At 38.9% G+C, this 27,817-nt stretch overlaps 2 protein-coding genes across 2 annotated transcripts in view; both read right to left on the reverse strand.

Annotated features, from left to right (window-relative positions):
- znf609a (zinc finger protein 609a) overlaps positions 1-15,672 on the reverse strand; it is a 124,841-nt gene extending 109,169 nt beyond the window's left edge. Inside the window, exons 1-2 of the mRNA XM_083546121.1 lie at positions 14,823-15,672; positions 14,193-14,751 (exon numbers count right to left, since the gene is read on the reverse strand). The gene's annotated coding sequence lies outside the window, so the exon portion shown is untranslated. The remainder of the gene's footprint in view (positions 1-14,192; positions 14,752-14,822) is intronic.
- Positions 1-27,817, reverse strand: part of spg11 (SPG11 vesicle trafficking associated, spatacsin) — a 282,063-nt gene that overhangs the window by 150,011 nt on the left and 104,235 nt on the right. The window lies entirely within an intron of this gene.

The raw sequence follows: 27,817 nt of genomic DNA on the forward strand, positions 1-27,817 counted from the left end.
TTGCCTGTACGTTCGAACTGATTTTCCCTATAAGAATGAATGTAAAAGTGATTTAATCCGTTCTGAGACCTCATTCGATCGCTTATTTCTGCACTTAAAAAGTATTTGTAGCCTATTTTAACAAACAAATACACCGCAAATTACCGTAATGTAAACATAATTTGACACTTAGCCATGTGGTAGTGGTTGATTGGGAGTGTGAGACGCACACCACGCTCATAACCTTCTTGGTTTCAATGGTAATTCTATTTACTTTCGTTTTTACAGCACCATCACTGATTTTCTTGGGAGACGTTTTTCAAGATTTCTAGTGAAATAAAAATATTAAAAAAAAAAGTAAAGTTTTGCTGCACTGAACAACCAGAGCGACCGAGTGATACGTCATCAACTGAGCGACTGATGCTTCCCTCTGCCAAAAACAGGGAACCAGCAGCATGGGTTTGCTCGTGCCATCGATATTTGCTTGTGAAATGGGGTAAAATTTTGCAAGTAAGGTTGCTCGTATCTCCGTTTGCTCATACTATTAGTTGCTCGTACAACAAGGTTTTACTGTATAACAGTCAAGCAAGGATATAGTTTGAGGTGATTATGTAACGCAATTTGGTTTGGGAGATAAACGTGTTCAAAAGAGCGCACTTGGATTTTAGCCGTCCATAAGGTAAAGTCTATAATTGCCAGACATGTGCAGCACCTCACATGGCAGTAAAGAAATGTTCTTGATTAAAGAGGAGGGCACATTACACTTTTCTTATTCCAATGACTTCCCTTCATATCCATGCGAATACTGGGGGAGGGAAACAAACAAAGTTTCACTGTGTTCCAAATTTCAAGTTTGGTGAACTATGGCTTGCAGAATTGTATCACATGTGGACAAGTGACCCACAGAAGAGCAACATGTTCACATTTACAGCACCTGGCAGACAGACTTATCCAGAGCGACTTACAATGATCTGATTTATAAAATTCAGCAGTCGAGGGGAAAGAGACCACTCTGTAGGTGATAGCTTGGTGTCTTACACATTATCTTTTGATTAGAAGTCCAATGTTTGAGCTAGCACAAGGTCACGGTGTGACCTCTAGAAAAGAAAAAAGAAACAAAGAAAACACTAATTATAGCGTTATCACAACCCCTTAGTATTATATAACAGCAGTAAAGGAAGAAAATCAACTTTAGAATAAAATCTGCTTGGTTTGCAGTGTTGAACAGGAGCAGAAGGTATATATTTCGACTCTGATGCAAGATTTCATATCCGGTTCCGCTCATATTCACGGCAGGTCTTTAAAAAAGTGATAAACATTGGAATAAAAACATTTTAAAAATTCTGCCAATGTGGTCATTTTGACTATATTAACGTGGCCTGCGAGGGACAAGTAATTTGGCCTTTACCTTAGAAAAATCTTTAGATTCATATTTAACAATTAGGTCAACAACTGGTTGACCTGGTTGTCGTTGGTTTTTGTATTCAAGGATTATATAGAGCAGGCATCAAATTGGTAGTTTTAAAGAGAATGTATGCACTATGTTCTATATAATCAAAGATCTCTCCAGAACTGTTAAATATGTAGCAGGAATGAGCTCTCTCATAGAAGATCTCTCCAATTTTAAAGCCACCAATCTGCAAGTAATGAACCCTTTTGATCCCAAACAAGTTTGACTGACAAGGGGCACGATGACCATCCTTTTTTTTTTTTAAAACACTTCAATCTTTTCATTAAGGTGACAAACCCAGAAGGCTGTCACCAGGTGCCAGGAAGAGTCATGGCAACGGTGTTAAAAAAAGGAACATATCAGCGACCACAAACAGACAGATGCCTGTGTTTTGCTGACGGTCTCCCACTTGGCATTGTTTAAATTGCACTGCCCTTGCCTCACCATGACCCACTTGTGAGGAAGTATGTAATTGTCGACGGCCCTTTGGGAATTTGCCAGGAAAAGAAGAAAGGCTGTCTATATGAATAAACGACTGAAGCTGAAACATCGGTCAAGAGAAAAGGCCATCAATTACACAATGTCAATTTAAGGGCAGGGAGAAAATACGATATATAAACACTATTATAGACACCTGACTTTTCTAGCCATATGTGGTTCTTTCCCAAACTGTTCATGGCTCCATGAACATTTTACACTTTACATGGACTGGAGTTGAAGATCATCCTTCGATAGTCCTCAAAGTTCAATCCTATTGAACATCTTTGGGATAAATTGAAACATTGACTGCCCCCCAAGCCTCCCCACATTATATCAGTAGCTGACTAACACCCTTGTGACTGAATGAGCACAAATCTCCACAAGCATCCTCCGAGAAGCGTGGATGTTCTAAATAGGGGCTTCTGTTATATGTTGTTATAAATGAGGGACTAAATGTGGAAATAGATGTTTAAACAGCACATATGATACGTATGGTCAGCTGTCACACAACTAACTGCAGTTGGTGTTTAAAAATTACATTCGAAAAACCCAACAGTTTTTAATGTATTGGACTGGCTTAAGCATTTACTTACACTTTATACAGCAGAGAATATAAATGCCACCCAATGATCCAGGATCCAAACTGAAAATCTGACCTCTCTGTTTAGTACCAAAGAACTGTCAAGTCAAGTCAAGTTTATTTCTATAGCGCTTTTCACAACAGACATTGTCTCAAAGCAGCTTGAAAGAATTTAACAGTTAAGGTGAACGAGGTGTATTTATCCCTGATGAGCAGCCGTGGCGACTGTGGCAAGGAAAAACTCCCTTAGATGTTATGAGGAAGAAACCTTGAGAGGAACCAGACTCAAAGGGGGAACCCATCCTTATTTGGGTGACATCAAGAGTGTCAACATAGACTTTAAACAATACAGAACACTAGTGTGTGTGTGTTTCTGCCCTTAAGCAAAATACAATCTCAAGTTGCAGGAGAACGTTGTTGCAAAATAACATGATAACATGCGGAAGCGTTTTTTTTTATCACTGGAGAGCATACGAGCATCAATGAAATATCCAGCATCCACACTATCTGACCAGTCATAGATTCAATGTCAAGTATATCAACGTCAAGACCTTTGGAAGAAAAAGAAAAGTGGTCAGAGGCTACAGGTATGAATCTAAACACATCACTGTTTGTGTGTTCAGCAACCTCTGGTCAAATAAGGTTTAAATTTTATCTCCAACTTTGCCCCGTGTGGGTTTTCTCCTCTCTATACCATCACTATTACATGTCCTCTAGCTCAAACATACAAGGGTGAACATGAACAAGAGGAAAAAATAAAAACTTTCAGAATGTCATTCTGTCACTAGAGTAACACTCATTCTCTATTGTAAACTGAAATTTGACTTTTTCCTTCTAGGGGCCGTTTTACCGGTATCTAAACCAGAAGATCTCGCTCTTTAGACTGCTAATTGTTAAATGTTAAATGTCTGTCGCCAGGAGGGATTCCTGCTTCTAAGGGTACGGCTGGTTGCCGTGGTTTTGTTTTGTAGTTAGCGCCTGACTAACGCAATGTGTCTTCGCATAAGGTTCTTTTTCCTTCAAGTGGGGTTGAGTGAGACACTATTTTATTCAGTTTTCCCATTCAATTAATCCTTGCAAGTTGAAATATTTTGAAATATCCATTTATTTACCTTCAAACAATTTTTTAATAGTTAATCATTCTAACCATTTTAGATACTGATAAAACAAACAAGCACATGGATTCCTGTGAGAGGATATACGGCTGGTCTATCAGGTTGAATACTTTTGGTATCCTGTGCCTCAGAAGTTGAACACTTTTGAGAAATGCTCCTCTGTACACAAGCCAAAACCCTTTCCATGTCAGACGGCAGGCTGTTTTAATGACGCTACAGGGACTACTAAAGCACGGTGCCAACAGCTCATTGCATCATCAAGTACTAAAGGGCTTGTGCCATCCTCAGGGATACATTTTCACAATACAAATAACACCACGATTCAACCAGCAGCATGAACTCCGTCGTTAGCCTCGATTCCATGGTCTTACTAATGATTTAAGTGATCTTTCGGGACCTTCGAATATCACATGGAGCTCGAATGAGCACAGTCGTTGTCTTGACACCAAAAGCCAGGCTGCAATGTCGAGGTCAAAAGACACTGTTTGTACTTTTTTCAAGCTCGGGTAATGTTACTTGTGAGGAAACACATTCCAAGCGTGGGAGAAACTAATTTCTCTTTTCAGTCTACAACCAATTCAATCGGAAGCGATAATAGGTTACGAGTCAGACCTCCTGAGAACCTTTTTTTTTTTTTTTTTTTTCTCCCCAACCCAATTCATTCTCTCTGGTCTTTGCTCAGGATCAGCTGTTGGTCAGATCACAAAAAAAAGAATAAAAAAAAAATCATTACCCATTAACTAAAAGGGCTCCAGAAACACAGCACTTTAGAACACACACACACACACACACACACACACACACACACACACACATTATTGCTAAATGATTATATACCCAGGGCTGAAAAAGCAAGCGGGAATTAACACAAATCCATTTCCTCACACGGCTCTTTCACAATCTGACAGCATGGCATTATTCATTACCACAGAACCTATGAGAACTTCAGGAAACCATGGCACTGTCGAGGTACCAGACCGAACCGATCGTTACATTTAAAAAAAAATTATAAGCACTGGACGTTTATGATTTTACCAAGTAAATCTTTCACCGCATGTTCCACAGTCAACCTCTATTCAGATTAGGAACAGCATAAAAAAAATAAAAATAAAAATTTTTTTTAAATGACAAAATCCACCCAATATTCAAGAATAAATCCAACCTTAAGTTCAACTTTGTCATAAAAAAATATAGAAATGTTACAGATTCTTTTAAATGATATTAAATGGGGGCTGTGCTTTGCTTTCATTCGTTTTACGGTGTAATTAATGTTTTTCCTTAACAAAAATCTTTTTTTCATTGTTTAAAGTAGAACATTAAAATATATGTTTTCCTGGTGCCTTGGAAAGAAGGAACTCACAAATTGGAATGGTTTTTCAGTTCAGTATGTTGACAGAAAGTACAGTGGTAACTTGACCTACGAGTGCATTAATCTACGAGTTTTCCAGGTACGAGCGGACACTCGGTCGATTTTTTGCTTTGTTACGCGAGCAAAAAATTGAATTACGAGTTCGAGACGCCGTGCTAGATGGCGAAGCGAAGCCAGAAAGCGAAGATTGTGACAAAAATTAAGATAAGCAAAGAAGAAAAAGTGAAAATTTTAAAGTTTAGCAATACGTAGTGTACAGGAGTGATAGTAAAAAACTAGTGTTCCCTCCGCCTCCGCTTATCGCCTCTACCCATTTTGAGGGTTGGAACGGATTAATGCCATTTTAAGTATTTTCAATATGGAAAACTGATTTGATGTGCGAGCAAATTGAGATACGAGCTCGTCCACGGAACGAATTAAAATCGCAGGTCAAGGTACCACTGTATAGGGGGGGGAACAAAAGAAAAACACAGATACCTTAGCGAAAGAGTGTCTTTTGTTTGCGTGGTCATCGTACGTGATTCTCAAATTTAAAATCAAAAGCTTCAAGCTTCAGTTTTACAGGTAAAAACCGGAGTATCTATCTGCTTATTTATTACTGCAAACCTTCAACATTCACAAATAATTCCAGCCTGAAATGGCAATGACAGTAACCAACCTTAACCTACAGCGAGCTAAATATTATTGATAAAGTGAAGGATTACTTTTCCAAACCAGTGATTAGTATGTTGAGTTTTATAGACTGAACCAAGTGTCTGCATAGGAACTGATCTAAAGCCGATGCTATAAACTTATCTGAAGGTAGAGATATTGGACTTTGCACGATTCGTGGGGAGCAGCCATCTTGATTCAATGTCACTATGCAAACAAGGAAGAGACAGTTCAGTTGAGCAGACTATCGAGTTCCTGGGTTGTGGTTTAACCACTTAGACATGAGGAATTTCAAAAGAATACCAACTTGCATTCATTTCACTCGTTTTCGAGTTCATTTTTTAGGAACAGCGTTAAAAAGCATTCGGCATCGTTTTTCACTATGTACGTTTTTTACTTTGGTTTTCCATTCCCTTCTAAAAATCTCCAGCTCTTCCAATTAAAGATAACAAAAGGTTGACATTTTGAAACGTCCTTCAGGGTCTTACGAGCTAAAACTCTCGCGCTGCTTGTTCGTGCTGTAGCGTGGAGAATGTGCATCGAGCGATGGTTACAAAAAAGTGCTTCGAAAAGAAACGACGGGATTTCCAAGGACTTCTGAAGCACAAGAGATGTCATCTGTTAAAACATGTAGTCTATGGCTTTCTTTCTTACAGATTAACAGTTAAGCACCTCTGAGCAACAATGAGCAAGATTCCTGATTTGATCTTCACTTACAAACAAAACAAAAAAAAAAAGCCAAAAATATATTTATTTATTTAATTTATACACATCATCAAGTAATGCCATGTCGACAAAAGTATTGGGACACCTGACATTTCCAGTGGCATGTGGTTCTTTCACAAAATGTTAGAATGTCTGGGTGAGTAACAATTTTCCCTTCACTTGACCCAAACCTGGTCCACCCTTGTGGACTTCAGTAGAGCTCTGACCTCAACCCTAGTGAACACCTTTGGGATGAGAATGCTGACTGCACCCCAGGCCTCCTCACCTCCCCTAAATCAGTACCTGACTTTACTAACACCTTTGTGGTTGAATGAGCAAAATCTCCACAAACACACTCCAAAATCTATTGGAACATCTTCCCAAAAGTGTGGCGATTATTATACCAGCAAAAAATGGGGACTAATGGTGGAATTTGTCCGCAGCCTCTTATTCATATAGCATATTTAAATCTAGCTGAACATAAATACATTTCTGAAAAGATGAATTCGCAGCTATTCTTGCAGGATCCGAGTGGTTATGTAAGATATGTCTAAGCCTGAAGCAACACTTAAGAAGCAAAGCATTAGCAGTTTATACATAGTCCTACATAAACCGCTTGGTCACAGCTTTCGCGAGCGCACCGATTTAGATTTGCTACTACGTTCGTTTTACAGGCTGCGCGACACGCCGTCCCTACGACGCGTTTTTACTGCGACCTTTTACCAGTTGCTGTAGCCAAAAAGAAGAAAATTGGAACCACGGTTATTCTGTTTTCCACTCGTCTGCCCTTTGTTCTCTCTCGCCCTAAAGGCAGCTCGTCTTCAGCTCGAGCGTGATTACCGTTCTCTCGGATTTCTTGCGCTGTCTCGCTGACGTCTACTTCTGAGTCAAAACACAGCGACGTTGACAAGGTGCATCGCAACAAACCCACACACACACGCACAAGTCGAGATTAGTCATTCGGACAAAGGAAAAACCAAGCGTCGTAGTGTAATAAAGGAAAACACACAGTAAAGCAGGCTTTTCTAACTTTAATATGGTCACTCCTCTAACGAAAGCTTGGGACATTAAACAGGAGGCATAAAAGGGAGAAAAAAAAAATAAATACAGCTTTTTTTTACTACACCCACTAACCGTATATAAAACCTCCTTTATTGCTCTAAAAGTGCTTATACGTGTATAGCAGCAATGTAGTGAACCTGAATGTTTCCAGTGATTATAGACTTCAGTGTTGGGGGATTTTTTTAGGGTTTTTTGCTGATGTGTTCATATCGAAGAGCGAAACGATTTTCATGGTTTCCTACAATGTCTCAAAAAATATATATTTACCGTATTTTTCTGACTATAAGCCGCTACTTTTTTCCCACGTTTTGAACCCCGTGGCTTAAACAACGAAGTGGCTTATTTATAAATTTTTCCTGGGTTTTTCCCGGTTTCACAAACTTCAAGCTAAAAAACTGAACCCCATAACATTAGACCAATGAAATTTCCGAACAGAAACAAAAAAAAAAAAAAAAAAAAAAAAAAAACGCACCTCACCTGTGTTCTGAGCTGCACGGCATCGGGAGAAAAAAAGTTTTGTTTTTTTTTAACGCACGACGATGCCAAAAGATTTTCTTTTGCCAAGATGACTTTCTTGGTCGGCTACTGTTTAGATGCAAGCCGTTGTAACGCGTTGAGTCTGGGTGAAGGGAGAGCTCGCTAACTCCAGTTGCAACAGAAATCATATAAGCACAGACAGGTTTCCAAAACTCGTGCTTTTTTATTTTTCTTGGCAACAGCGTTACAGGTTAGTCAAAGAAACTTAGAAATGAGCATCAGAAAATAATAAGGACATAATCCTCAGTCTTGCACACATGCAGTAATAGCGGAAAATGCAGTGGCATGCTATTTCCAAAATACCGCTATGCTCCTAAAGGAAGCGCAAAGCCTGTGTAAAGTACATTAGTGTAGACACCTGCGGCTTATAGACAGGTGCGGCTTATTTATGTTCAAAATAAAGATATTTGTAAAATTATATATGGGTGCGCTTTATAGTCCGGAAATTACGGTAAATTAAATCTTCTCGCTGTTCAACAATGACGCTTGATAAATGGAAAGGACTTTTCCTGCAAACAGCATTTGTTTGTTTAAAAAATAAATAAATAAAAAATACACCCAGACATTACAAGTACTAGACACACACAAGAAAAACTAAAAAAATAAAAAGAAGTCTCGACAGTGTCAAACATGGCGTTCGCAGTAGAGCCAGTCAAGTCTTAAAAGAAGAGAGCAATCTTCCGTCTCCTTCCTCCACTGCACCAAAATCCACTTGGGTGCCTGCCAGATAGCAGCAGGATAACAAAATGTCAGTGCGAGAGCGAGTGACTTAGCAGACCTTATCCTCACATCACCTTGCTGCACTCAACAGCAGAACAGAAATCTGCACCGGGCAATTTATCTTCGGGAAGCTTCGCTGGCTAAAACGCCAGCCGTAATGCCGCTGTGCGCCAGAACCAGTTAATTGACCCGTCAAAATCTGGGAACTCGCTGATGCAAATGTTTTGCGCTTTGAATGTTTTAATACGCGAGAGGCGACTTACAATGGCACTTTCTCAACCCGAGAGAAGAAACGCTTTCTAACAGGCAGACTGCCTGAGCAGGACCATTTTCCACATTTATTTTTAATGAAGTGGAGACTAAAAGGATACATATTCATGAATTCATGGTTGTCCGAAAATAATGGCACCCTTCATAAAAAACATTTTTTTATGAATAAAAAGAGGACTTCTATTTCGAACCTTTTGTAAATAATAGTGTGTGCTCCAACAAGGAGTCATTTTTTTCTTATAACTTTCTACTTCTTGTTCCTTGACATCAGTGTCTGCACATTTTTCACTGCCATAGACTTACAACTGTTTACTTGTACTTTTCAAAAGTGTCTACACTTCTCTTTACTGCTATAGACTTTATGTACGTGTTTAAATTAATATATATATTTACATGCTGTACATATACTTACATATTTATCTGCACAATTGCTACTAATTGCAATTCTATCTATCTAGTTACATTGCTACTAACTCTTTATCTAGTAACATATCTGTCTGTCTTTCTGTCGTCTGTCTCTCTGTCTGTTTATGTTGGTACATATTTGGAAGCACACAATTGTTTGTCTCTGTATGTTGTAATATTTAAAACAATCTTCCTTGCCTGGCATTAAAAACATCCAAACATGACCCAACATGCCAATGTACAAAAAGAGCTCCGTAAAAAATACTTCACCAAATTTGGGCTGGAACAACTCTTGCACAGAATCCTGACCTCAGCCCTACTGAACAACTTGGGCATGAACTGGAATACCGACATCTCACTAACGTTCTCGAAGACGAAGGTGCAAAAATCAACACAGCCAAACCCCTAGATCTGGTAAAGCCTTCCAAGAAGAACTGAGGTGATTAGAACATCGAAAGAGGATTAAATCTGGAATGGGAGGTTCACCAAGCACATACGATGATGTTAAGGTGTCCATATATCATCGGCGATAGGGTTTGACACCACTGTGGATTATTTTTAAACGGTCTCAGGGACATTAAAACGTGTGGAAATATAAAATCGGTTCTCATTCGTAAATGATGAGATTTCAACTGTAATACGTTTATGTAAGTATTATAGTGTTTTATATAGAACCCTATGATCCTAACAGAGAAATTTCCTATTTGGCAGCAACATAAAACGTTCTCTAACGCTCTAAAGCCTTGGACGTCAATTACCTTACAAATCTGATTGATAGCCGGTAACCTTTAATTTAGGTTAAGGACAGGTATGAACTGTCAGAAGAGCTTCTAATACCGGCAGGTGCTCATTTTCTGTGCACTTAGTGAGGTGCGTGATGATATCCATCGATGTCTATCAGTACGAGGAGAGTCTGCTGAAATAAATCAAGGCTTCTTATAAAAGAGTAACACCGACTGCTCTACTTTACTGGCGTGTTGTTTGCGCTTATTGAGTTTATAACAAGCTCTGAAAACAGCAGGTACATCATCAACTGTCTGGATTCCTCAGTGGCTTTAAAGCTTTGTAGTAACAAAGGAACATGGACGATACGCACATTTCAGCACCCCTGCTATGCTATCTTCTCCTTTTCTCCCTCGGAGAGGACCCGTGTTTTAGAAATGTCCATCAGGCATCTCAACACGTGAGGCAGCTCATCAACCGAAAAAGAAACCGAGACGTTGTACAATCTTTAGAGATGTAACTCCAGGTCGTGATCATCTTCCTGGACAACATAGAGATCATGCAGTGGGACGATGCCATGGAGGCCACTCGGTTGCTCGTCCAGTTCTTGGACATCCTGAGAATGCACTACTGCAACTCGCTCCATGCGATCTTCCTCTGTGTACTATTTAGCCTTGATCCAGAACGCAGATGTACGACTTACTTTCGGTCTTCACAAGTTCTCCCAAATCAAGCCATTAATGGGTCTACTCGCTTCCTGGACCAGATTTAAAACCCAGATGCTTGCCTATAAATCTAAAACCAGACCAGCCCCCACCTACCTGAAGGCACTGCACCACGTTCTCTTCAAGTTTGTAGAACACCTCGGCTGAAAACACCATCCCCCCAAGATATGCGCCACGGTTCTTCTCCGGACTGACGATCGGGTGAATTTCCCCCTCGCTGCGACTGAAGATCTCTCGCCACACCAAGCACTTAAATGCTGACCAATTTTTAGAACAAGCCCCGACTTTAAACCAAACCAAAACCTGCTCTCCGTCCTCGCAGTATCAGTTCCTCTCAATATGTTCGTTAAAGAGGCTACAAAGCGTTAAAACCCCTGCGTTTGTTATCGATCACAGACCCCATGCGCGGAAGGAGAAGCAGTTTTAAATCCTGAATGGCCACAAATGAACAACTAACAGTCTGAAATGACATTCATTCTCAATTAATCAATTAACAAAACGCTAGCGCGAAATAAACACAATAAGCACAACAAGGTAGTGCCATATGTTCAGTCCATGCTCGCTAAGCACAAGGAAAACCAAATCAGCCAGGGCGCTTAATTACGAGTCACTTGGCAATGGGAGCAGCCACAAGATATAAAAATCACATGCTAGTTACAACTCCATGCTGTAACCCACTATAAAATGTCTAAAACTCTGTTACACTGTAACCTCATCACTTTGCGTTCTGAAACCCTCGGATTCCAAGAAAAGCTTGCGATTATGATGATCAGAAAAATGAAACCGACAGGATACAGTAGAAATTTCAACACAATAAAAAAACGGCATCCAGACCCTTTTTTTTTTTTTTTTTTTTAGTATGAACATTATTTCAACGGTGACGACGATGGACAGGATTAGAAAGGAGTTTATTAGAGGGACAGCGCATGTAGGACGTTTTGGAGACAAGGTGAGGGAGGTGTGATTGAGATGGTTTGGACATGTGCAGAGGAGGGACATGGGGTATATCAGTAGGAGAATGCTGAGGATGGAGCCACCAGGTAGGAGGAAAAAAGGAAGGCCAAGGAGGAGGTTTATGGATGTGCTGAGGGAAGACATGCAGGCAGTTGGGTTGAAAGAGGCAGATGTAGAGGACAGGGGGGTATGAAGAAGGATGATCTGCTGTGGAGACCCCTAATGGGAGCAGCCGAAAGAAGAAGATCATTTCAACTGTACTTATGACGAGGGGGTAGAAAGTGTGTCCGCTGACCTAATGCATGCGATCTGCTCAATAGATTTGCGACTAAATTAGAAACAGTTTTAAAAAGTCTTAAAAATCATAACAGGTCATGTGTAATTATCAGTTCAAAACACCAAAATGGTGTCAATGTCTCGGACAACGGGTCAGCAAACACTAGCGTTTTATTTCTATTATATTTCACTTCACCAGTGGAAACAGACTTTCTGTATTTGACACCATTCATAAACCAGCTTCTGTTACAGCAGCATTATTAGTAATTAACTCTCGTGGCACTTATAAACCCCTCAGAAAATAATCTTTGTCATTCGTGGCACATTAGTGCTGTTACTCGCATTGTCGCAATACTCACAGAATTCGTGGTTAGGAAATTAAGTGTATGTGAACATGAAAAGAGCTTAACAGAGATTATGTCTCAATTGGGTTATGGCTCAACAGCACCGTATAACGAATAAGTCAAATGTTGTAACCTTTAGAAGAAGAAGAAAAACAGTTTCGCCTTATCAACGAAAAGATTACGAGATCAAATAAATGGCAATGCCACAGCCAAGAGTCCAAAAGTGCAACAAAAAAAAAATAGAGCATGTTCTCTGGCGTGTTCAGGGCAGCATTACCCGATCGTGGGCAGTCTATGAGCTCATGTTTGCAGAAAAGCCTTTCAGTAGCACGAACAGAAGAATGAAAAGACGTAGAAGCCGGCTTTTACCCGACCGGCGAGATAGCTGTCGTGTGATAAGGGGGGGGGGGGGGAGGAGTTAGTGGGTGGGAAATGGCATATGCCCAAGCATTCATCTTCAGTAACACCTTATCTTGGTGTGGGATCCATAATGTGTATCCTGGAAACATTAAAAAGACACCATGGATCAGATGCCAGTCCCCCATTTACACATTCACACCTAGAGGCAATTTTGAGCAGCCATTTCACCCACTGGAATGTTTTTATTCTGGGGGAGGAAAAAAGAATAAAAAAAAAAAAGAAAGACCCAGCATAGACACACACTCCACACATACATGAAGTGGAGCTCTGGAGATCTGAGGAAGTACTGAAGCATGTGGAGCAATGACACATCCTGCACCACCATGCTCCTTGACCAAATTACTAATAAGAACCAACATAAATAATGTAAGGAAATGATCTGGTACGCTATTGATTCAACCAAACGTACTGGGTTTTTTTGTTTTGTTTTGTTTTTTAAGGGAGTGCAGTTTTAGGTGTAGGAAATGGTGAGAAATTAATCTGGACTTGTTCGAGTCCACGCCATACGGAGGACAAACAAAACACAATGTATTGGAAGGAGTATACGAACAAAATCATAGAGACGAAACATTTTAGAGAAGAATGCAGTTATTATTGTTTGCTTCATGTCCTCCCTTGGGGTCCTTTGTAGGAGATGAGGCTTTGCTCAGTGGGCCTTGTTAACTCGCATGACTCTATAGGTGTTAGCGTGTAGGGTTGAAGAAGTGTGTGTGTGTGTGTGTGTGTGTGTGTGTGTGTGTGTGTGTGTGTGTGTGTGTGTGTGTGGTGGGGGTGAGATTTTTGCTACAAAAATGATACAAAGCTTCCATTTATTTTGTTTGATCTCATGAGGCTGCGTGTGAAAAACCGGGGACCAGGAACAAATGATGTAAAAGCGTTTGTATTGTTTCAGGGTAAATCACTGCACGCCTTCCTACACGGACTAGACTCGTATGGAGCTCGGAGCTTCTACCCCATGCCTAGCAAAGAGCTAGCTGGAGATGTGTGACAAAGCGAAGGGCATGGACACAACTAGCACGGCATTAGTGTTCACACCAATCATGAGCTTTCTAGCATAAGAGAAATAGTCGCTTTCAGGTCGGAAATCAAGAGGATCAGGACAACTAGGTACCACCTTTTAACCCAATAACCCCTCAATATACACGCAATGACATGAAAAGACATCCGGGGGGAAACAGCAAATGAACCAAATGGATCCGCACTGGACAACCAATAGCCATTTTCTCCTACATTATATTGTTATTATAATTATTTTTATTTTTTTAACATGCAAAACAGATGCACAAGTCACTGGATGAACTGAGCCTTGCTAGCCTGCTACAGCGCTTATCCGGCGGGCTAACTGCTTAGCTAGGGGCAGAAAACCGGGTGGGTGAGGGCGCATAGAGATTCCTGCACAGGACAGGGTTATACACACTGCCACTTACCCCACTGAAGGTGTCCCCGATCCCCCGGTGCTCATGTGCACTCCATAGATCCCGAATGGTAAAGGCAAAAACGGGGAAAGAAACGAGCCGCTGGAGATCTCACACACACATAGGCACGCACGCACGCACGCGCGCGCGCACACATACACACACAAGCGCGCACCGAGATCCAGACAGAGACAGCGGGAAGGCCAGCTCAGCGGATCGCGGCCATCACGCACTCAGAGCCCGCTGTTAGAGCGCGTCGCAGCGCCGCCCGGACATTTCACTTCATTCCTCTCCAGCTCCTCCAGCTTCTCACTCCCGAGTCCCCGGATAAAAAATAAACCTTGCAGCTGCTCGCCTTCTCAGATTTCTAAGGGAGATAAATTACGTCGATCGTGAGGTTTTCATGTCGCTCCGTTTTCCCTCAGCGCCTTGGCTCAAATATTTAATGGCTGTTTGTAGCCTCGCAAAGCCGAGAGACACCGAGACTCTGTCCGCAAGCTGGAGCTGATGGAGCTGCTGCAAAGCCCGGGCTGAATCCTCCACTCGGATTGAACTGACTGACTCTCTCTCTCTGTGTGTGTGTGTGTGTGTGTGTGTGAGAGAGAGAGAGAGAGAGAGAGAGTGTGTGTCTGTGAGTAAAACTGAGAGTGTGTGTCTGTGAGTAAAACTGAGAGTGTATGTGTGTGTTTATGTTTAGATCTAAGTGTGCATACAGCTTTCATTGATTACATTAATAATGATGTCAATGTGAGGTCCCCAAAATGCTAGTACAAGAGAGTTTGTGTGTGTGTGTGTGTGTGTGTGTGTGTGTGTGTGTGTGTGTGTGTGTGTGTGAGAGAGAGAGAGAGAGAGAGAGAGAGAGAGAGAGAGAGAGAGAGAGACAGACAGAAATATACTGGTGGGGACACATAAGTAGGAATAATAAAGAATTAAATTTGTGGGGACATTTGGCAGGTCTCCATTAAAAGGCCTGTTGGCATTTTTTTTGGTGTTGTTTTTTAGTAATCATTGTAATGGTTTTGGTGTCTACCGAATTCTTTAGTTCTATTAATTATGTCAATAAAAGGTGTGTGTGTGTGTGTGTGTGTGTGTGTGTGTGTGTGTGTGTGTGTGTGAGCAAGAGACAGACAGACAGACATTTTCATATCCTGGTGGGGACATGTAGTAGCAATAATATAGGAATATCATCTACCAGTTTTAATTTTACTACAAAAACTGCAGGTTAAATTTTTTAGTATTTATGGTAGTGGTTTAGGTGTTAAATTCTTTAGTAAACTATGTTACATTAATTATTATTAAAATTGAAAGTCCTCATTAGGCATGTGTTTGTCTGGGCATGCTTTCATGTCTTAGATGGGATGTTTGTTTGTTTTTTTTTTCAAAAGGATTGTTAATTCTAACCGGTTGTTTAAAACAAAACAAAAAAATAGCTTCCCTTTTCCTTTATTTAATAAATTCTTTATTAGGTATGTCAATGAAAAGACCTCACAAAAGTAGTATGACAAACATGCATGTGTCTGGGCATGTATTTATATCTTGGTAGGGAACAAAATGTGCCAGAGAACTGACAGGTGTGAATTTGTAGGGACATTTGTTTGATCCGAATGGGAGAACCTTTTTCTTTAGCGTTTATTATTTAATTTTATTACTTAGGTTATAGATAGATTTATGTGTAGGTACAGGCTTCTTTAGTTCATCTATGAAAGGTTCTCAGTAGGCTAGTAAGACACATATTTGGTGTGTGTGCAAAACATTTGTAACGGGTTATACAGGAATGGATGTGTGCTCTGTTTGCAACATCCGTAAGCACATATTGCCACAGTAAATAATAAAACATGTCAAATTTCAAAATAACCATCAATTTCCTTCATAATTAGCTTGGTCATATAAGTACCATGTGTTCATGTTTCCTGCATCTATTATCACATGCTGGGGTAGTGTAGCCTGTGTCCAGTCATAACAGTGGGACATTTGTGACATCTCATTCATAATGTAGAAAATCTCACAGTAAATTTATTCTGTGCAAATTTTCATTAAAAAAATCAACTAAATACAAATCTCTACTACCCACTTTAAATCAATAAAAGTGCCAATTATATATTTTTTTACAGTCCCATGTTATGTTTAGGTAAATCCTTGTCATCATATAGATCTTTTTTATTTTTAGATAGAAGTGTGTGCAGGTCATGAATACTGAAATACACTATATGGACAAAACCATTGGGATACTTGACTTTTCTAGCCCTTTGTGGTTCTTCCCCAAATTGTTACCCCAAAGTTAGAGGCACACAATAGGATCAGATGTCTTTGGATCATGTAGCATGACATTTTCCCTTTACTTGAACTAGGAGATCCAAACCTGTTACAGCATGGCAGTGCCCCTGTGCCCAAAGCCAGCTCCATAAAGAAATGGTTTACATGGGCTGGAGTGAAAGATCTTAAGAGGACTGCAGATAAACTGGAACACTAACTGCACCCCAGGCCTCCTCACTCTACATCAGTAACTGATTTTACTAACACCCTTGTGGCTGAATAAACACAAATCTCCACAAGCACACTCCAAAATCTAGCGAAGAGTGGAGATTACTGTAACAGCAAATGGGGACTAAATGTGTAATGGGATGTTCAAAATGCACATACACATCTTACAAAATCATAATCATCATACACAAAATAATACAAATCATACAGAAATATTTAGGTCCTCACAACTTTTGTCCATTTACAGTAGTGTATATTAGCATTAAGAATTGCATCTGTTTCATGTGTAGCTTGGTGTATCCTCTCATGATGAATAATTGGGATCAGCATTGCTTTAAACCCTTTTGTTATTTAAACATTCACGAATTAGATCCTAAATTTAAAGTATCTACTATATCATTATATCAGTCATTCTTTTCCGACTAATTGATAATCGATTTTCAGTTTCACTTTTGGTCAGATGCAATGTCATAATCCTATTATGGAATCTATTGATTTTATAGCTCAGAATGGCGTTGTCAGGCTTTAAAGAGAGCTGCTTAACTCAACATTTTATTCTCCTTTGCTGAACGAGTGTCAGAAGGTCTTTGTATTTGTAGGCCAAATCAGCTTGCAGTTGCAGGTGAAGCAAAAGAACCAGTCATTGTGACAAGCAAACATGTCATACTATTTGTCATACACTGGGAGAAGATAAACTCTAGTGTTTACTCTGCTTTTGTGCTGAGGAAGCTGAGGGGAATCGTTCTGAGCTAGTTGCCATGGGAAACCAGGGTATGCTAATGTTGACTTGCTATGAAAAGCAAGAGAGAGAGAGAGAGAGAGAGAGAGAGAGAGAGAGAGAGAGAGAGAGAGAGAGAGAGAGAGAGAATAAGAGAAATATAGAAAGAGTCTCTGTAGCATTCAGAGACCATGAGGCCAGGGGAAACTGAATTAATGAGATAATTTTCACACTGGGAGGGTGGCAGTCAGGTCCACCACTTTATCTTCTCATTGCCTCTACACTTTCACACTGAGTTAACCACTCAGTCACACAGAACCTGCTCTGTTTTCCTATAATTGTTTTCCTACCGAGCTGTAAGCACTGGCGATGCAAGCAAAAGATAAATACGATTCGGGTGAAGCAATCGCTCCTCGACACACAGGTCCAAATGAAAGCACAGACTGGAACTCGTCCAAATCAGTTCTATCCGCACTCTCAACACTACAAGTGTGTTATTTATACCGTCTCAAATTGAGTGCATCTCATGGTTTGTCAATCAAACGAATCAGTCTGTTGATTAGACAAATGAATCCAAGGTTAAGTGACTGGCATTTGTCAGTAACATATGCTTCCTGATGCTTTTGCTTTTCATAAGCAAACTGACATATGGGCTTGATTCATAGTGGCGTTGTCTCTAACCTGAGGCTCTGACGCCATCAACTCGTCAGGCAGGAAGAAAACATGTAATAAATCACATCTAGAGAAAGAAAACAGTTGCTGAAAAATCAATGAATGGGTTTCCTCATTTTTCTCCTTTGTCGTTCTGATTGCATTTTTAATTAGGGCATGTGTCATGGCCAGGCGACTGAGACACGATTTACATGTGCATTTTTTTTATTATTTTTTTATTTCCTTGGTCAGGCACTTGCTATGCTAATTAATCAGTAATTGTAATGAGCTGTAGGAGGATACATTCAGAAAGACTAATGAAGTGGGACAAAAGGGGGGACACGGGCACCCGAGTTCTCCCTGCCTTTTGTGCCATCTGCAGATGCATTCTCATGGTAAACCAGTTCATTTCATGCTGGACTCCTTTTCTATGGCACGTATACATTGCAGATGTTCCATTCTGTCATCCCACTCCAGCATAATTTGACAGAGGAGCACAACAAAAGCTGTGATGGCATATTCTGCATGTTATTTCCAACCATAGAGCCCAAAGAAAAAAAAAAAAAAAAAGAAGCCAATCAAAAAGGAAGCTTTGACAAACCTCCCATTACATTCAAATTACTCCCTGTGGTGCCACGCGGGGTGTGCTGACTTAAAATTATGCCATATTATATTTTAGGCACAAACAGGTGTACTTACAGAATGTGCTTTTATATTCCTTGTGTGCATATAATTAGATTAGGTTTATTGCGTAAATGGGAGAAAAAAGGCTCAATACAGGGAAAGAAAAATGAACACTGGGTGTTGATATAATGCATTAGCAGTGGTGATAAATTCAGCAAATATTACAATCATTGTAAAGATTATGAAGGCAACCATTAGCAGTAATTTGTTTTTCAAATGCCCCTCCTCCAGCTATTCTCTTGTTGAAAGTAGTACTATAGTAAAAAGCTATAAAATGCAATTTACATTCAGAGAGATTCCCATTAGTGGAGTCATTCTACAATGTAATTGTTTTTTTTTTTTGTCCTATAATATCTCAATAACCGAAATACATAATTATCGAGGTTGTTCAGACCAATGTAAACATTTCACCTCATAGTTATCATAGCTAAAAAAAAAGAATTAGCAAATGTATAATTTCTAGAATGTCTATTGTTTATTCAAATTAACAGGTATCAGCTCAATTAGCTCTATATTTTTTATTCAGTTTTATTTGTATAGAACCTTTAGATTGTAAATATAAAAATATATGTGTAAAAATATATTTAATTAATAAATTAGACCCTATAATTTTATCCTTAATGAGAAAGCTCCATTAGATGATATGAGGAAAAAATCTTGAGAGGAACCAGGCTCAAAAGAGAACCCCTCCTCCCATCCACAAATCATCTGGGCGACACCAAATATCCATTCATTTTAGTTCTATCATTGTTTTTTTAACTGTTCACTGATGGACGCTGAGGGCATTTGTAATTTTAAGCCATTGCGTCAAACTCTTTATATTGGGGCTGTCAAAATGAACGGATTAATATCGCATTAACGCAAATTCATTTTAACGCCACAAATTTTATTAACGCAGGATTATTTCAGCGCGCATTTCTGTTTGAACATTTTTATTAAAAATATAAATAAATATAAAAGAGGCAAAATTAAAACCTTCAACGCAACACATTTATTCTCGACATCCTTTCTTTACTCTTAAATCTACCGAAAAGTTATTTTTAACCACTAAACATTTGTTTTGCTGATGCGCCAAGTCTTAAAAACCGTAATGATGCACACATCCAGCAATTGTAACTGTCCGTGTGGGAAACATTGCAAAAGCTCCTTTTGGTGTCCTGACGATTTACATAATTTGAAACACTGTAATGTAAGACTTTTACAAAAATATATTGTGTTCACGCTCCAAGTTTGGTTTTACTAATAATAAACATAAATTTGCATAAAGCATCCATATTTGTAAATGCCAATGTTGATTAGAGTATCAAAAACATGAACAACTTGCGATTAAGTTGCGATTAATTACGAGTTAACTCATGACAATCATGCTATTAATCGTGATTAAATATATTTTAATTGATTGACAGCCCTAGTTTCTATTCATTATATTCAAAATCCTTCATCTGTCTTTAGATATTTCATGTAGTCCCAAATATTACATTAGCAATTTACAGCAACATTAGTACATTAGTTATAAAATCAAACCTATGATTATAGTAATGCTACGTTACAGTCTGTTCTAGCTCACTGTCTGACACTTCTTCATATTCTGCCTAAAAAGAAGCCATTTCATGCCAAGCCTAAAGCATACAGAACAGTAAAGAAAGCCTCTCCTCTCCTCATTCATCATCCTTTTATAATTGCTCTTTAAATAATGCCCATGGAAGCTTTGGAAACATTAAGTGCTTAAATAGAGGACTTTCTTTTTAGTGCGAACATTGAAAAAGGCCAGAGCATGTAAGCGGGTGTGCGAGAGAGTGTTTTATTTTAGCACTGTGAGAAAGAAACGGTCTCTGGCACTTATTTTCTAGATTTATTCACTTGACCTTATTAGAAATCATCTAGCATTGGAAAGGGCAGAGGCTGATCGGGGATCAGGTTACACATATTCACATCCCAGTCATCACTCTTATGAGGTAATGGGAAAGCCAGTCCGAGATCATTAAATGGCATGCCACGGTTGTTATTCACTTTCCGACTGGAAGGTAAAGTGTAGCATGAGGTTTCACCCCGAGGCAGGAAGCCACTGTGGGATAAAATTTCTTTGGTGTGTTTGGTAAATTGTAGTCACTTGACCAATCAGCACTCTCAGGCAAGAGTGGTGACAGATAAGGTCGCCAACCTGACAAAGAAACTTAAAACAATAACCACACACCACACTACACAACACATATATTGTATATGAAGTAGTTTATCAGGCTTGAATCTGTCTTCGAAAAGATAACACAGTCCTTTAAGGCTACAGCTTTGCTACACTGACGAGACGTCATGCTTGAATGGACTACAACGGGGAGTTGATGTATGGAGTCAGTGCCATTTTGAAATAATTGAATGCCTTGAGTTGAACCTCTAATTTGCTACACTTAGATTGGTTGTTATGTAGTGCAACAGATTATTGTCCTAAGGGCAAAACAATAAAGGTGTGTTTGGCAATTTTTCATCACATGCTCACACACAAACAGGATACATTTACACCATTTAGCCACCATTAAAGATTGAACGCTTGTTTAACACCAGGCTCATGATTCTTAAATGGACAGTGGCTATAGTCAGGTGTTAAATCGGATTTAATGTGCACTCTTTCCAACCATACAGTCAATATATAAGTCATTAAAATTACTTATTGCATACACATATTATTAAATAGCGCATTGGGAAACTATAGACTGCATTTTATTTGACATAACCTATAAAGAATTATTATTCTTTATTACTAGTAACATTCTTTATTACTATTACTAATGAAAGAACTTCGCAAGAGATTGGCACAATGTATATGCACTATGCATGCTATTGTTTCAAGTATTTGTTCCATAAAATGCTTAATTACCCTTTTAGAAGCACAACATGGGGCTGGTGTTAATCCGCTCTAGGTTGGATTTGAGTTAACCTATATAGATGATGGACAGCCTAAAGGTTCTTAGCACCATTGTTCATCCTAATCTTTGCATGACAGCTTTTCTTATAGAAAATAAAGGAGCAAGACAGAGATAGAGAAAGAGAAAGAAAAAAAAAAAGAATAATATTAGCTATTTTTGAGTGTGTCTCTGCTTTCTTGCTTGAACAATTCAAATACATTTTCCCCCCCTTGGTTTATAGAATTTTCAGTCTAATTATTTGATTTCATGGTGGCTAGAATGGCATGTAACTGCTTTCTAAAGATTTATATGAAATTCCAATCAATAGTGGTGAAGCTTGGAGCCAACAACAACAAAACAAGTAGAACTAACTGCCCGTTTTTTTAAGAGCATGATTATTGTACATATGTTATTGTTCAAGTGTGGTATTCATGTTGGCTTTGTAAAATTAATCGCTCTCTCTCTCTCTCTCTCTCTCTCTCTCTCTCTCTCTCTCTCTCTCTCTCTCTCTCTCTCTCTTATAGTCAGCCACTGGTCTTCTGTGGGAGAGTTGTGCTCAATTTCCATTTTTATGAACAATCAGGTTCCCTCTGTCAGAAAGAAGGATGGAAGAGCGCTGCAGGATCAATGTCAGCTTGCCTTCTGAATAGCAATGAGCTCCAGGCGGCAGCGGCAGCAGCAGAAGCAACGGCACTGAAAGCTGTTACTGCTATTACTCTGGAGAAATGAGACATCAGTAAAATAATACATTCAATTTGATTCATTCCAAGGTTCAATCCAAGAGTGATTCTCTATTAACATCTGCTAATTCCAGCTTGTAATGATTGACCGGCATGCACAAAAAACTACCAGACATTTCGACAGAGAAACGTGTGTCAGGCTCTCACCGAATATAATAGAGCTGATTATTTTTTAAACACGGTACAGATCTGCGGAGATCCACAAAATGTCTGTCAAAAGCTGATTTATGTACCGACACACACTTTGAACCGATGTTACCAGATGAAAAGCCTAAACAAAAAAAGCAGCAAGTGACAAATTGTGACTGATTTCTGTGGCCATGTTGTTGAACTGGCTTCACAAAAGGCAGATTTTTCTTTATTTGGATTAAGGAGCAACTCCGACTATGTGCATGGACGTTTTACTGGTAGTCTATTAATAGTTTTACATATTTTGTTCATGTCTTTGCTTTTACAAACAACAAAACAATTACTATTAAGAAAAATTTTAAAATCTCTTTTGGAACTAAAAAATTGTCAACAAATTTCCAATTGACACTGGAAACAGGAAGGCATGCAGCCATATCCCATAAAAACACAAACCTTAACCACATCTTCACAAAATCTTTTTATTATACAGGTTTTTGCAATGATGATTTGGGACATCTGTTGTGTTTCTTCCCCAACTTTTAAAACAAATTTGGAGGCACACAACTGTATAGGATGTCCTTGGACGTGTTACCATCAACTTGAACTTGGAAATCCAAATCTGTTCAAGCATGAGAATGCCCCTGTGAACAAAAGCCAAGGGTTATTTGTGAACAAATATCACTTAAAGATATGGTTTGCATCAGTTGGAGTGGAAGATCTTGAGTGGCCTGCTATAGTACTCTGACCTCAACCCTATTAAACATCTTTGGGATGAATTGGATGCACCCAGGCCTTCTTACCTCACCTACATCTGTACATGACTTTACCAACACCCTTGTGGTTGAATGAGCACAAATCTCTGTAACTACACTCCAACATTATCTCAAAAAGAGTGGAGGTTTTAATAACAGAAAATGGGGACTAGGTGTGGAATTGGAAGTTTGAATCAAGTAATTACATAATATTTTATATATATAAAACACATTGTAAAAAGTTGGTGCAAGCTACTTTTCTGTAAAACTGCTGTGCTACACCACTTAGCTCCAACCCTAGTGTTTATTACAACATTTGCATTGATCCTTTTTAATAAAACTGTCCAACATTTCCTACTAACTGCATTACGTTCTTCCTGTCAGACTCTTTACATGACTGAAAATTCAGAGAGAATTGCAAAATGTGAAGGACAAGAGGCAAGTAATCGCCTCTACCTGGCAAAGTGATGCATTAAGTAATTTAGACACGAGGGCCACTGAAGAACGATGCTCTCAATTACATGTGCTTATCGATTTTTTGCCAGAAAGTGGTTCAGCTGCAGCCTTTAATGTATGAGCTTGTTGTTAGAGAAGCTTTCAATTACACACTGAAATAACAGGAAGAACTTTAGGATTTTCCATAAATTAGTAATCTAAGTTTTCATCATCGTAAAATACAACATGAGACATTACTGTGCCTTATTTTAAAACCACACCTGCTCCACATCGTGTTAAACAAAAACGGTAGAAGAAGAAGAATGGTAGCTCAGTGGTTAATGTGCTGGGTTACTGATCGGAAGGTCAGGGGTTCAAGCCATGGTATCGCCAAGCTGCCACTTTTGGGCCCTTGAGCAAGGCCCTCAACCCTCTGTGCTCCAGGGGCGCTGTATCATGGCCGACCCTGCGCTCTGACCCCAGCTTCCGAGCAAGCTGGGATATGCGAAGAACGAATTTCACTGTGCTGTGATGCATACGTGACAAATAAAGGCTAGTCTTCTATTTTATATTCTATAGTCATTGAGGCAGGAGACTGTAGACTTTTTCAGCACAGGGACGAAGGTCATCGTCTTAAGGCACGTAGAAACAACGGCGCTGCTCAGGGTGATGTTGAAGATGTCGGTAAAGACATCCGCTAGCTGTTCTGCACATTCCCTGAGCATTCTGCCAGGAATGTTGTCTGGTCCAGCAGACTTCTGTGGGTTAACTTTGAATAGAGTTTTTCTCACTTTAGCTGTGGTTAGACAGAGCACCTGGTTACTGGGAGGAGGGGTTGTCTTGCTGTCCGGCAGGGCCGGCAAGGCCTTCTCTTCTGACCTAAACACTATCAGAAGCACTTACTTACATTTACAACCTAAACTCTAATATTTGTTTCATACATTTTGTATTAATTTATTCCCAACAGTTTATTCTCTTCATTTCGTGTCTTTTCTCTTGGCTCCACTGCTTCCAGTACGTTTATGTGGATTCTAGATTTTTAGCCAATCAGATTTCAGGCTCTTTGTGCTGCCATGTCAATCTAATCTGCCCAGGGCCTTCAGAATCAGTAGTGCTGGCTGATGTACCTTAACCTATATCAGCAATTGGTCTGTTTCTTTATCCAATCAGATTGGAGACAAGTGAAGGTGATTAGTATGAAAACGAGGTGCTGGGAGTATGCTGAGTGCCTTTCTTGACACCCAAATAGAAATACTACTTTTACATATCTATTTTTTACAAAAAATACATTTACTTTATTACTGTCCACCACTGAAAAAAAAAAAAAAAAAAAGTTCTGTAAAAATTAAAAAATGAAAACAAACAAACAAACAAATATATATATATCAGTATTATGATGGTGTCATTTTTTGTGTCATCTTTTTTCTTTTCTTTTCTTTTTTCTTTTCTTTTTTTTTTTGCTCCCTGTTGATGAAAATCTTGTGAATTTTTGGAAAACACCTCTCTCTCTCTCTCTCTCTCTCTCTCTCTCTCTCTCTCTCTCTCTCTCTCTCTCTCTCTCTCTCTCTCTCTCTCTCCCCCTCCCCCCTCCCCACTTTCTGCCAAAATGCAAATCAGGATCACATTTTTTAATGACATGTATTTTCTTCTGACAATAAAACCTACAGTTATACTTAAAAAGAAAGATGAGAAAACAAGTATGCCAATTAAAGTCGCAGCTCTGTATAATTCTGGTGAATAAATTTATATTGTTATAACTTTTATTCCCTGATTATATTTTCCTTCATGGCTGCATCTTAATTGTTGTAATTCGGTAATATTTGTTCCGGTATTCCTTTCTGTTCTTTATTTCTTTCATTTTCTCCTCCCACAGTGTAAATATTACATATCAGTATTAGATGTATGCAACTGTTAGAACAAGAATTCTGGACTGATAATACTTTTTGAAAAAAAGCAAAAGAATATTATAAATAGATCCTCGCACAGAATTGATACTGTGTGCTATAAATTTAGAAGATACAGTCTGAAGAGTCACAGAGTGCAGGCTGTTCTGCATTCTTTACCCTGAGGGGATGATCCACGGGTGCTTTGCGTGTGTGTGAGTGTGTGTGCACATTACTGTGAGTTCTACTTTAATCGACTGCACAAACACTCAAGCAGTAAACACAGGAGACTAGCAATAGCATCTGGCTTTTGCTTTACCTTGCCCTATAAAAAGAAGTGTGCGCATGCAAAGAGTACTAATATGACTTCTGCTGACTCGTCTTCCTCGTTAATGACTCCGTCTCCCTCTTACCAGTGAGGACACACCAGGCAATTTGCTTCCTCTCGCCTTGTTACTACACTACAAAATGCAGTGACGGGGTGTCAGACATAAGTGCCCTTGAGGAAATGAGGATTTTGTATTATTAGGATCTTAAGCCCCAAAAATAGAAACTAGAATTAGCGAATCTGGTGCTCCGGCACTGCAAAATATGACATCCTTTAAAGTGAAAACATTTTGGAGAGAGTTGAATAAATAGAACAAGATTAGAATAAGATTATATTATATATAACATTTACACTATATCAACAAAAGCATTGGGACGTCTGGCTTTTCCAGCCATATGTGGTTCTTAGTCAAGCTGTTATCACAAAGTAGAACGCCCATAATTGTATTGGATGCCTTTGGTGGCGTTCAATTTTCCCTTTACTTGAACTAAAAGACCCAAAGATATTCCAGCATCACGATGCCCCTGGGAACAAAGCCAGCTCCAGGAACATATGGTTTACACAAGTTTTAGTGGAAGATCTTGAGTTGACTGCTATAGAGCTCTGACCTGAATTTACTAACAGAATGTGGCTGAATGAACAAAATCTGCACAAACACACTCCAAATATTTAGTGCAGAAGAGTCCCAGAATTCCCAGAAGAGTGGAGGTCATTATAACAGCAAATGGGGACTAAATGTGGAATGAGATACATAACAACATAAGATAATATGTTTTACTTAGAGTTTTTTATGTATTTGTTTATTCATTTATATAACAAATTTGCTAATCTGTTACTACTATGTAATTTCTTAAGTACAATACAATTACTGTACAATATAGGTTATTTTGCCCTTTTTTAGAAATACTAAATACTGAAAATAAACCAAACTTTTTTTCTTTTCCATGAAATTTCAGCTTGAAGTGAATAAAAGTGTCTTGAAATATTAGCTAAATGCTAACCAAAATGTATCATATCCAATCTTATTTTAACTTGCAGTGTGCATTTGAAATGTATAAAGAAACCAAGGGGAAATGTGCAGCTCAATGGCCATGTTAAAATCCAAACACAGCTTTTTAATTGTGGTGTTTTACTGTAGAAATGTTCTAATTAAATGAGATTTAAGAAGATTAACTGGTCTGTTGATATTTTATCATACATAACAACTGTGCCAAAATTAGTGGAAGGCACTTATGTCCTGACCTTCAAGTTAAAATGTGTTTGTACATTTACAAAGGTACATGGTTCATGGAGCATCTGCTTTGAGCTTCTAATTTTGTGCAATTTGGCCCAGTATGTTCTGTTTGTTTGAGTAGAAAGAAAGTAAAATATGCCACTCCCGAAAGTTCACTTCATATCCTGAATATTATCTTTAGAGCAGATCTTCCTTTCTCTGAATGGTTTTCACAGGGAAGTGAGTACATAACACATGTAAAGATGAGAGGTAGAGATGCATAGGTTCTTTTGTTCAGTCGCGTCATTATTATCAGCAATTTCCTTCGAATGTACAAACTTATTTCTATCAGAATTAATCGAATGTAACTACAGGCTTCGACTAAGTCTGAATCACAGTGAACGCAGGTTTTACTGTAAACTTCTTGTAAAAGTGTCTGATTACAGTTTAACTCCTGTTTTCATCTGAGGAATGTTCTACCAACTGAAACAGCTGTCAAATACTTTACTTGTACAGGAATGTTACATGGTTCAAAGATGCTAATCAGTAATCTCTAGATTAGCTGTACTTATTACCATTTCACAGTGTACTTCTATAATCACTCTTATCAGAGTCTGATAATGACTTTTTTTTCCGTTAGCAGTTATTATTTTTCTTATGATTTTGCATTGTGATTACTTTGTGTACCATTCTTCCAGGACAGAAGATTTTTCAGTAATTATTGGG

The sequence above is a fragment of the Silurus aristotelis genome, assembly GCF_946808225.1.
Source record: "Silurus aristotelis genome assembly, chromosome: 7".
Taxonomy (NCBI): Eukaryota; Metazoa; Chordata; class Actinopteri; order Siluriformes; family Siluridae; genus Silurus; species Silurus aristotelis.